Source organism: Esox lucius, chromosome 13 (assembly GCF_011004845.1).
Source record: "Esox lucius isolate fEsoLuc1 chromosome 13, fEsoLuc1.pri, whole genome shotgun sequence".
Lineage (NCBI taxonomy): Eukaryota > Metazoa > Chordata > Actinopteri > Esociformes > Esocidae > Esox > Esox lucius.
Window position 1 is genome coordinate 14645151 of NC_047581.1, and position 12210 is coordinate 14657360.

Here is a 12210-nt window from a genome sequence, read left to right on the forward strand (position 1 = left end):
GAATCTGTTCCGTGGGAGGCTGTGACTTAGAGGTAAAGACTTGGCAGCGAAAGACCTGTTGAACTGTCTTAGGGTAGTAGAATAGAAATCGTTTGAAATAGTGTTTGTAGCCATGTTCAGTTGTGCATGGTGAATAAGTTGGAGAGGCTTTTACGTGCCCATGATTGTCAATGAGAACTATCAGAACAGCTTTGTGATGACAATCAGCATCAAAACCTGTCTAAACACTCCATTTATACAGTGATCCATATCTATTAGGTGGGTCTAATGGAGACTCAGTAGGTTGTCGTAGTACTCAAAATCATTTCATCATTTCTTTACCGAGTACATGTGGTGCCAACACGTCCCGTCCTACATCAGGGGAAAATGGGTCTGTTGAATGAAGACCAGCTACCCTTGAACGCAGCTTGGCTGGCACCCTCTGACGAGGCACACGTTCCCCTGATCTTGTGGATAACAGGACCCCAGAAAAGCAGCTCTGGGCAGATGAGGGGGAAAAAATTAGGATGTGAGTCTGTGCCTTTGCATTTAATTACATTTTTGTTTCATTCTTCCTTCTGCCAGCGCTGTTAATATAATGTCCTCATTGGCTCAACACTTTTTCTGTGTCTGTTCCCCGTGTGTCACTAGACTCCAAGATGGGAAACACAGAGGTAGAGTACAGAAAGAAATTATTGTTCACCTTCTTTTTCTACGGTTGAAAACACATCCATAACAACATGCAATCACAACAAAAAAGGAATGTTGCCTGGGCTTGGGTAATCTGTCGAGCACTTCTAACTCCCAGGATAATCAGCAGGATTATCTGTTTAGGTTGGGTTGACAGATTGAAATACGTCATACAGATAAGATAAGTTTGGTTGAGGTGGGGCACATTTTGATACCCCCGCCAAGCATTTGAGGTGTTTTGTAATGAAGTCGCTAATCTGTATCAATCTGAAAAAGGGGACTGAATCCCTCCACAAATAAAGAGGTAAAGGTTAACTCTATGCATAGACCCTCTATGGAATAAATCCCCACTGACCGCTCCATCACAACCAGATATGACTAATATAATACTCCAGGAGAGACCTCAGTGGAGACGGCAACAATATGACACAGAATGGGAACGGCTGTCATCAACTGGTAATTAAGAAGTTGGAAAACGTTACTCATGTCAAAACACCAGTTGAGAAATTACTGTTGGCTAAATGGACAACAAAACAAGCTGATAAGGAGGGAATCATTGTGGAGCCACCAAACTGTAAGAGACCTCGAGAACTCAAAGCCATGAGGACCAGCCCTTTTTTTAGGGCGATCATGTAAGCAGTTGTCAATGGGGCATTGTCTCTGAACTGGGTTTGGCCTCTGGGAATCGGCCCTACAGTATAGATGTGGTCCAAGTGTGGAGGAGACGAAAAAACACTACTCAAACAGGACACTGTTACCCAGGACCTCTTGGTCAGGTGAAAGCCGGTCTAAAGACCCTCCAGGTCTCTCTCTAGAGCCACGCACACAATACAAAAAGATGCATTACGAGCTAAGAATAAATATGTTCTTCAAAAGGGTAGTTAAGGTTGCTTTGGTATTACACTACCATATCCCTGGAGCTCCCTTATTACTTAAAATCCTCCATGTAGTCAATTGAAGATTTTATGGATAAAAGTGAATATTTGTTTGTTTTTAATAAACAGTTAAAAACCAGGAATATGAATATTCCAACATCCAATCATTGTTTAAAGATTACCTTTGTTATTCTATATCTTTAGAACGTCCTTTCACACACTTCTCAAAAACGTTGTAAATATATACAGCTCTGGAAAAAATTAAGAGGCCACTGCACCTTTTTCTTTCCTTTCCAAAAAAGTTGAAAAGGAAAGTTTTAAGTGAGGAACAGAAGCGTTCAATTTGCAGTGGTCTCTTTATTTTAACCTTTCTGTTCCTCTCTTAGAACCTTCCTTTCAACTTTTTTGGAAATGAAAGAAAAAGGTGCAGTGGTCTCTCAATTTTTTCCGGAGATGTATTCGTTGTTGCTAAGCATTATTACTTTAAGGAATAAGATAGGAGGACAAAAGTGACCGTTTTAGCTTTCTTTCCTAATAAAATGAACGGTAGTGTACATGTCTGACTCAGGGACCAAGTTGCAATCATTAAAAAAATTAATAATCTAAGCTGCGAAACCTGCAGTACTTTTCAGTACATAAGACTAACTATAAAACAAAACTCAAAACCACTTGTAAAGTAAAATAAACAAGCATCACATTTTTTTCCCACTTCAGATGGCATCTTGTGAAGGCATCTACCGGTATTCTGCACGCAGCCGAGTAGGCTGGTAAACATCCATCCATTATCGGCACAAGTGAAATCAGCATGATGTTTATGTTTCCCGCTGCGGGGGGAAGACCTATGGGGTACGTCCTGTATGCACACGGCCTGCTCTATGGTGTGGACGGACTCGGTGTGTGTTTCCATTCCTCTGCGGATCCCTGCTGAGTCTTCCTGTGTTTCCAGAGAGTGGTTCTCTCTAATGTCAGACAGAGAAAGGCCTCAACAGGTATCCCCCTGGACACAGGGCTGAATGGTTGTGAATGTGGGTTGCTGGGGTGTAAAGTTCAACGCCCCTTGCCCTTCCTGCCTTTGTGGGACTTTGCGTAGGGGTGGTGCCACTTCATCAACGAGAGGTGTCCACGCGCGTGACCCCTGCCCCACGGGTTCATCCAATTAGATCTAAGAATTACGCCATAAGGGCGAGGTGACATTGGACTGATAATACTAATGATACTGATGGGTGATAAAGGAGCATGGCTGGAGGCTGAGGTGGATTCCCCTGCCCGTGGACACAGGCTTACAAGCTGACAGGGAGGGCAAGTCAAAACGTGCTCTCTTTCTCGCTCTCCGAGCTCTCAGGTTGACAACTACTAAGCCCATTATCTCTGCCTCAGATGATGAGGGAGAAGTAAGGCTCTCGAAGAGCAACTAGAAGGGGGATGAAATACAAAATCAATCTGCAAAATAATAGCATGTTGCTCCGCAGTGTCCTCAGTTGTGGGAACATTTTATAAATTGACCTCAGTGGTTTAACTGGTGACCTCCTGATACGCAACAACAGGATGTTCTGCTGCACACCTGTGCCCTAAAGAGGTCATGGATCAGTGGCACAGAGATGGGTGAGCGTCAGTTCAGCGTCCAAGGATTTGGGAAGGAGAGAGAGGCATGTAGACACCTAAGCCAGACTCTGGGATCACCTTTGTTTCTGGGGTACTGAGGAGCAGGCTTTTCCCTGCCCAAAGTCAATCCTTGACATTCCAAAATGGCAGGTCGGAGTGTGAGCCACATTGTTCTATTCATAAGGAAAGTGCATGACGACTCATCGCCTCTCTCTTCGCCACACAACACTGGGATTCAGCTGGATTTGTCTCTCAAAAGAGATCGCTCACCTGGCTGTTTGGAGCAAAAAAAGGCCCCAGGGCCAGGAAACAAAACACACAACAAAATATGATGAGACAGATGTCTTCTAACTGTCCCTCTTCTGATTCAATCCTAAAGACTCCCATTGGGTTCCATGCTTACTGAACTACCAATCCTGACCAGATATTACTACAGACAAAATGAGAAGGTAATCCTGACCAAACATTACTACAGACAAAATGAGAAGGTAATCCTGACCAAACATTACTACAGACAAAATGAGAAGGTAATCCTGACCAAACATTACTACAGACAAAATGAGAAGGTAATCCTGACCAAACATTACTACAGACAAAATGAGAAGGTAATCCTGACCAAACATTACTACAGACAAAATGTCAGTATAATTCCATGATTATTTTATTCCAAGAAGGTAATCCTGTGGAAAAACACTTGCTTTTTTATTTTGTATTTAGGAGAATCCCATAGTGTTGACCTCCCCGCCATCCCCTGTCCCTCTCCCCTGTGTCTGACTGCAGGTCTCTGGAGAAGGGCTGGTTTCCGTGATGGGGAGATGTTTCCTGTGGCAGGTCTGTCTGCCGCTGATTACAGCCCATCCATCAACCAGACCTCCTCAGAGCAAACACAAATGAAACGAGGGGCGGGGGGGGGCAGGATTGTGCCCCTAGCACCCCCCCCACCCCTTCCAAACCAACCCCAACACTTTACCCACGACTACAACGCAGACTTGAGTTCAGAGAACATCTGGCCAGGGGCACTTTTGAATAGGCAGGATCATCCATACACACAACGATTTACTGATGCAAAATTAGTGAAAAAATAAAACCTTTAACAATACACAATGTGAGAAACGCAGCCAAGATCCATTCTTACCCTCATTTGACGACATCCTCACGGCGGTAATGTCATTCCATTTACGATCTGTCTTCTTTACAAATATAATTACTGGAACGGATGTCAAGTGTTGAAAAAGGGCACATACACACCCACATGCATGCACACGCACACACACAGACGCACACCCACACGCATGCACACGCACACCCACACACATGCACACGCACACACGCACACACGCACACACACACACACACAGTGCATGGGGTCATCCAGCGATGTGGGTTTCTACATTACAACAGAGGTTGAACCATGGGTCAAGCGCAGTGTAGCGGTGAAACAGGACCCAGGTTCCAGGTACCGGGGAGATGACCAACCTCCCCACCCCCATATATCAACCTTTGGGACTGATTACACATCACAGGATGGTCACTATACCACCTCTGGTATAAAACCCATGGTCCTGGTTGAAACAGACCGCTGAACTGTAGCTTTCTCCTTAACACTTTTGGTGGTAGGCTGCAGGCGTGGGTAAACAGGAGGTAGAGAGATATCCTCCCAGGACAAGCAGAGGAAACCACACTGAAATTGCCATGGTCAACTGGCAGTCACACTGTGGGGTGTTGAGTCTGACAGGCGGTGTTGAGTCTGAGAGACGGTGTTGAAGCTACGGTCCATTGTGTGATGCCTGTGTTTGTGGATTGTTATATAACTTTCGAGTGACCTTGCATGTAAATGGCAGCGTGCTCTTGTGTTGGCCTTTGGGAGGGCCCCGATTGTCCCAAAGGTGATAAATAACAGCAAATTACTCTAAAACGAAGTCATGCGTGTGCTTTACAGAAAGGCTCATAAATTCTGTTTCTATTCCCATTGCTCTGCTTTCCTACCTACGGTCTCAACACTAAGCTCAATTCATTAAATCAGCATTTGTCATCAGGTCTTAGTAAAGACAAAAAAAAAGTATTTGTAGAATGCATTTGATTTCTCTCTGAATCTTCTTCAATCTGACTGAAGATACTTTTACAGCTCTGGTAGATAACTCAAAACATCAATTTTTTACCAAAGGTAGTTTGCAGCAAATAGTTGGATGTAAAACCCATTGTTACAACAGATGTTATGCGTTGTCCATAACTATATGTACTATATAGTGCACCGATCATACTCAAGTATTGAACAGAAGAATCACAGGAGGATGCAGTTTACGGCCCGAAGCTAAGCTCTGACCCTCGTTTCAATCGCTTGTTCGGGGCTCCTCCAGGGCAAGAGGCTGTGAGGCCAGAACATTCTTCAGAGAGTTGTGACAGTCCTGCTGACCACACTCACCTCCCTATCTGACATGTTATCCAACCTAAGGCCGAGACAATGCCCTGGTTCACAGGTCACCGACGCTCTCTCCACTACAGGCAATGCATTCCAAAGCTGAACTCTGACCTACGCGGGGGGTCTCGGAATGAGGACCAACAATGGAACCCCACCAAGACAAGTCTGAACAGTCATGCCTCGTTACAACCTTCAGCAGCCTGTCAACAAAGGAACACGTCAAGTGTCAACATGTGTCCTGGGGAGGTCCTGTGGTCTGAGCCGAGGCTTTGGTTGCACGTGTACTGCTGCAGCCCGGGTTCCTGCGGCAAACGTTCCCTTCCGAAGGGTTTTCACGAAACGCAGACCCACATCACAAGTGTGCCATTGCATTTGTCTTTCCTTTTGATGAATACAATGTTGGTGCTAACCACTAACCCCTAGGTCCATGATCAGAGTGGCGGGAAACGGTTTCCCCTCTGGCAGGATGACAACCAGGAAACAGACCAGGCAGAAGCACTGGGACAGGGACAAAGACTGACCTCCAAACCACCAGAGGAACTGAACAACTTGAATGGAGAGTTATTTAAGAGTGATGGGGACAGAGACAGCGATCAGAGTTTCTTCTGATCTGGCAAAGGAAGGAGAGCAGGAGGGAAGGGTGAACAACAAGCTCAGGCAGATTTAAAACAATTCTATTACTGTACATTTCAGTGGGGTGGAGGGCGGATTACTTCACAACAATATGAATGGGTCCGTGGCGAATGAGCTTGGCACCAGGAGACAATACTTTGTATAGCCTGGCGCTTGTGTGCTAGCAGGTCTAATGGATGGATAGTCCGTGGAAGCCAGAGTATGGCTCTGTCTCTCACTGCAGCCCAGCTGCCTGTCGGCCTGTGGTTACCCGATTATTAGGAAGAGCCTCTGAAGTCAGAGCCAGCTGCCCCTGAATATATCAACACTCGCACTCGCAACTGTAGCTGCCTGCAGCGCTCCGCTAATAATATGATATATGGTATTTAGCGGATGCTTTTATTGAAAGAAATCCCAATCATACAGCTCCGGAACAAATGAAGAGACCACTGCACCCTTTTCTTTCCTTTCCAAAAAAGTTGAAAAATAAGGTTTTGAATGAGGAACAGAAGGGTTGAAATTAAGAGGCCACTGCAAATTGAACGCCTGTGGATCCGTAACTCCACAGTTAATACATACTACATTGTGAGGCTGAGCAGAAAGGCGATGTATTGCCACTTAAAAAGAAAAGCCTTATAACCAGCAGAGAGGTTCTTTACATAACAGACATGGGTCATCCCATTGCAGGATGCTGTTGGTAAATAACTTGTTGTCCCCCATTATAAAATTGGGCAGAGGACTTAAGAACCGTCATTAAATGGATTTTCGGCCATTTTTTGTTGTTGTGAAGAACAGTAGTCCATTACTATCTTATCCCTGTGCACAAAATGTAATGTTTCGTGTCTATGGACAAAGACAGCTCATGCAATATTTTCAAATTAGAACATTACCATTATAATGTATAAAAAGTCTTGCGAGTGTGGTCCAGCACATAAAAGCATTAATCCCTGAAGAATATTTGTATTTTAATAAGATTTTGAATACATGTTGCAGCCACAGTTAAAACCCCATGGTGATGCTAACGGGCACATCTCTTCATCTGTTTGACTCAGAGGAAAGATATTTGACACAAATGACCAGGGATTTCAGTCTTCCTAACCCTAGTACTATCTCAGATACCAATGGCATAGTTCTAACAAAATGTAGGTGAATAATGAGTTACGTCAAAGAGCTCTGGCATTTACAAATGACTCTGATTGGCCCAGAGGGGCGATGCATCATTGGCGGGGGAAGGAATGTTTAACGTAAACTTTTTAATTTGTGTAAATATATCTTTACATTCTAGATTCCACTGAGAAGATCCCCCATTTCATAATGGCTGTGTGGAGATTTCTGCCACGGTGAATCGACAGTGAATGTCTCATAGTCAACCACCTCTTCGTCTTTTGTTGCTCCAGCGTGGGTTGTCAGAGCGTGTGTATGACGGCTGCCGTACATTGTGTAGGAGAGAATTGCGTGCCCAGCGTTCGCTGAAAGGCTGCCGGTGGCGTGACCCGACGCTGGCCCATGACCTACAGCCAATCAGAGTGAGGCTCAGCGGCGGGGTGCCTAGGTCGACGTGACAGGTCTTGCAGCGACGGGCTGGTGGAGGGCTCGGCACTAATCCCCCTCCAGCTCCACCGACCCAGTGTCCCCCTTCGCTCGCCGTGCCCGACACATTCCTGCACATCACGAAGACAGCCCCTGCTAGTCCACAGGAAGAACACCAGCTGAGCCCCGAGGAAAAGAAGAAGGAGAACGAGGGAATGAGAGAGAGGGAAAAGGAAAAAAGGAAAAAAGAGAGAGAGATAACTTTGGTTACAGACAGAGTGCAAATACATTCGCATATAAGGGGAACACAGATATTGTTTGTATGTGCACTGGTACATGGAAAACAGCATACGCACGCACAGGAGCTGGGTTGTTCAGCATGGTCTATGTCGGCTTGTTGCTACTAGCATGTGCAGGCTGAAGGGAAGACACTCAGGGGCTCCCTGAAAGCAATTACTCTGGCATGCAGATAACCGGGGGAACAGCAACGCATGTGTCGGCGCACCAAACGCACGAATGCAGGCACCCAAGCACAGACAAAGACTCAGACAAAAACTCTGACATACTCTCTCTCTTGTTCTCTCTCTCTCTCACAAACACACACGGGCGCACACACACGCATACAAACGCATTTCAGGTCAGCAAGTGCAGGCCAGGGCTCAACTCTCCAAGCTTTGCAAAACACACCCTTCCTGTTTTCACAAGGGAGAACAGAGGAGGAGGAGAGGAGGAGGAGAGGAGGAGGAGAGGAGGAAGGGAGAGGAGAGCGAGTTGGTGTAGGACGAAGCTCTGGGGCATAACCACAAGTCATGGGTGGTTAAGGTGAGAGGGCTTTTCCTGGGACCAAACAATGGCTTTAAACGATGGTTCCAACTACTGCCTCGCCCTTTCGCGCGTGTGCATGGTGTGTGGGGCTGGGTGACCGTTTACATGAAAGACAGATGCAAGGACAATAAATCAGGCTGCAAATGGAACCTGTCAGGTCAGCACTGTCCACCGTGTGTGAGCGGCAGGGCCAGTTGTGGCTGTCATCACACCACGAGGACTCCAACCAATTCCTCTGCACAGCTCCCCACACATTAAATATGTCTCGCATGTGGGAATATCACCATAAAGGAGTCTTGGGCTTCTTGAAATGCTAATCATCAAGGATATCAAAAGACTTCAATGATTGATTTCCAACTCGAGGGAAGATAATGTATCAGCTGAGGTGAATAGTCAGAGGAATAGTAGCTTTACGCAATTTTCACATATACATGCCATAATTGTCGGCTACATTATTCAGCTCCATCCGGGCCTAAGGGCTGGGAAAATAGAAGGTGGCCCTTTTTCCCACACTAGAAACAACATAAGGTTAAGAACCCATTTCTCACTGTGACAAGAGACTCCATGATAATATATGCCTTTATGCTTTCTTCTCAGCATACACAGTTTCTCGCTGACCCGGTGTCTCTGTCTCAACCCATTCACTCAGTCTCACCCTTTTCCTCTCTCTACACAGTGACCATCTCTGCAGGTTGCAGACGAGGGCCCCTTCAGAGCAGCCATGCCAGCCTCTGCCATTACATCAGTGATAGCAGGAGGAAGGAGAAAAGGGTAAGAAAGATAGCAAGGGACGTTGTGGATGGAGTCCAAGATGGACCACACCCTATGGCTCCAGGCCCGGTCACACAGGAAGACCCACAAGTACTGCAGCCACCCATGGGTCTTCAGAATCAACACTGGGTTATACAGTTTCAGGGGTTCAGCAGTTCACTGGACTGGCCTGGACTTTTTACATCCAGAAGTCCGGTTTGAGCCGCATCTAAAAATCTGCGAAAAGACATCGGTCCAGACAAGACAGAAAATGAGCTGGAAGAGACAGGGTTGAATAGTGCTTACTGCGAATACATCAGATCACTTTCATCTCTTCTTTCATACGTGGCAAATGAACGGAACCAAATCATTTCACGACGGATTACTTACACGGGTCCACGTGAAACCTCAGGACCCTGATCTGTTATTTGTCCCATTTCTGTTGCCTCTTGCTCTTTGTGGTCTGCATCTGGCCTACAAGGATGTCAACAGTTAACGGTCCAGGGACTCAGGCTCCCAGCGTCACCCACCGCATAGGACACCTGCCTCTCTTTCAGAGCCACCGTGACATTTACATCTCAAAGGGGGGCATCAAGGAGGCTCTGTCTGCGCTCTCCTCCACTCTCAAGAAATCATTTCATTTATCTCCTCATCAACGGAAATATATGCCTTTAGAAACCCCTCCCTGCCCCCTCCTCCTCCAGCAGACACGAGGGTTGAAGGAGCAGTAAAAGAGAGACTTGTGATCCTCTGTGTGATCCTTGGACCTGGCGGACCCCTGTCACGTTGTTTGATTCATGCGATTTGGGTGAGCTTCTCCTTGCCCTCGTGGCTCCATGTGTTCTGGAAAGGGGGGACGGGGACGGGGGCGGCAAAGCAAAAGACACCTGTGCTTCTCAGGTATCTGATTCCAATGTTTGATGGAGCATGACACTTGGGCTCGGTTCAAATTAAAAGGCAGAGGTAACGAATATGTCTATGCAGGTGAGCTTTCTGGGGCAGGGTGAAGTTAAAAATAAATATTTATTGTTCCCAGGGAAAACACGAGTAGTTGTGTGACGAGTCACCCAGGAAAGGGGATCTGGTAACTGGTTCAGGCCTGATAATGGAATCATCAAAGTGGTTTTAATTTGCAGGTATCCTCTAACTGTGAAAAAGGAAATATTTGTATACAGTTTTACAGTATTATATAAAGTAGTGTTTTATCACTCTAAGGATGTAGATATCGGCAGCAACCTCTGTACAACATTCATGACACATTGTTTAAACGCCATGTCTATATTAACATATGTACCATGGGGTTTTGTCTAAAGCAATGCATGCCTTTGCTGTATAATGTGTTTGAACTGTCTTTACTGACCCCTTGCTCTATCCAGACATTGCGTCTCATGGCTCCCAGTAAGTATTCTCCGTGCCTCTGCTGGTGTATTCTCAACCACACCCCACAGAACCTGCCATTTAATAATGTTGTTATGTCTGATGATGTTTTCCATCTAGGGTCTTCCTACGGGTCCCGGCACGGCACCACACTGTCTCCTGATATAGAGGCTCAGGGAAACATGTGGGACTCTTGTATATTTCCATGCTATAATTATCTTCCTATATGGGACCTAGGTATATACTTAAAGCTGAGGTGGTAAATTTAACTTACGATAACAATCAAGAAGGCCCAAGGGTCCTCTTAGAGTGAACTGAAATACTTAGAATGTCATCATGGACTTTATTCCAGTTAGCACCAGTTGACCTAAGGGCCTGCAGCTACATTCAAGTAAAGCCATTAAATACCCCACAGACTCAAGTCAGCCTGACAATCAGTTGTTCTTATCTGATGAACAGAAGAGGCTGTGTTCATCTTGAGAGATTCAGTAACTTGCGGGTGAATAGTGGAAAGACAAGTGAAGCGTAGTAAGTGTGTCTGCGCTAATCATCTGCTTGGTGCTAAGCCCATGGGACACTGAGCAGAGAGAGATGATGGTGGGTGGGGTAATGCGGGGGGTAATGCGCGGGTAATGTGGGCGTATCCGCCGTACACCTGTGTGCCGTCCGCTGGCTGTTGCGAACCCCGGGTGTTGAGGCTTTATGTTCAGCCTTCCACTGGCCCCCAGCTCCACCGACACCCTCTAACCTAACTGGCCCTAAGCTCAGCAGTGCCAAAGGCATTGGCTCAATTACAGATGTGGAGTCCTGTGAAGCGCATGAACCCTCAGCGACACCATCATTCTTCCCCTGAACCTCAGTGACTTAGTCAAAGTCAGAACAGAGCTTTTTCTTGCATCAGACCAACATTCCAGCCATGTTGTACTCTCCGATTCCAGGCATGTAAAACTAATGGCGGAAAGAATCTGTAAAATTCAAACTGTGCGAGTGTCACACAAGTCTCCCTCATTAACCGCCAATTAAAGAGCTTACCCACTGCAAAGGGATTCAGAGCTCTGGTTATTTGGTGTCTGTGGGCATCAGTGCTAAAGGCCCATGCAGGTAGAGTCCAGGGTTGACTGGATCATGGTGACTGTTTACTTGTATAGATGCCTGCGGTGGCTCCGGCCCACTGGGTGATAACTAACACACAGATGGTGGGCATCAACAGCCCGGCCAGTCAGGGAGCAGATTAGCCTCCCCTGTTTGACTCAGTCCCATGCAGCCCACTCCCACTGGGTCCCAGGGGGCCGCCCGCCCAGCGTGCCTCTCCTGCCTGTGTAACACTACCCTCTGTGTTGATGGAGGGGGACCACTGGCTTATCTAGCTCCACTCCCCCCTCTGTGAGACAAACAGGCTCGGAGGCTCCCAGAGAGGTGACATGGAGGGGGAGACCTGCTTTGCAAGTCTATTTAATCAGCCTTTTTATTAGCCAGCTGGTTTATTTCTGTTCTTGCCCATCGGTCTGATGCTGGGGTACCTCTGTTTTTTTTTGTTCTGTGATATTCAGT